This window comes from Penaeus monodon, chromosome 15 (assembly GCF_015228065.2).
Source record: "Penaeus monodon isolate SGIC_2016 chromosome 15, NSTDA_Pmon_1, whole genome shotgun sequence".
Taxonomy (NCBI): Eukaryota; Metazoa; Arthropoda; class Malacostraca; order Decapoda; family Penaeidae; genus Penaeus; species Penaeus monodon.
Window position 1 is genome coordinate 14,323,696 of NC_051400.1, and position 681 is coordinate 14,324,376.

General features: G+C 45.1%; 1 pseudogene; it reads left to right on the plus strand.

Annotated features, from left to right (window-relative positions):
- LOC119582229 overlaps positions 1-681 on the plus strand; it is a 6,180-nt pseudogene that overhangs the window by 2,062 nt on the left and 3,437 nt on the right.

Sequence of the window (681 nt, forward strand, 5' to 3'; positions counted from 1 at the left end):
CTCTTTCCTGCAATGGCTTATGATTCAGATAATATCAACCATAATAACAATGGATGGTGGGATAAGATATCAAGGCATCCATCCTCTACACATTGCCACCTACCCTGTTTCTCTGCCTCCATCCCCCCTTCCCCTTCTCGTCCCACTTCCTCGTTTCTCCTGAAATTAGCCATGAAAACTGTGCCATCTAGACCTGTAAAAAACGAACCAAAACAAACCAGCTCGTGGGTGTACCTCCTTCCTCAGCCGGACACTCAAATTCTAAGAAACAAAATCTCACAAAGTATATTTCATTCCCTCCTCAGCCAGACTCTCAAATTATAAGAAACAGTGTCTCACGAAGAATATTTCCTTCCTTCCTCAGCCATACACTCAAATTGCTAGGAACGTAGTCACACAAAATCATCTTTCATGAAATTACAGACCCTGTTGTTGTTTCTCCCTCAGTTATGTAACGTGCGAGGTAAAGTGGTCCGCGGTTTTTTTCTTTCTGTGACCGTGATGATTACTGTGTGCATCGGTCTGGCCATCGCCATGTCCTACGCGTCCTTCCGAGGATACCTTGTGAACGGAGGAACTGTTCTGTTGTTCTTCATGAGCCTCTCTCTGGTATACTTCCTGTACAACGTCGGGCAGTCGTGCAATGATCAGGTGAGTTGTGCACTCGTGTTGCAATTACTC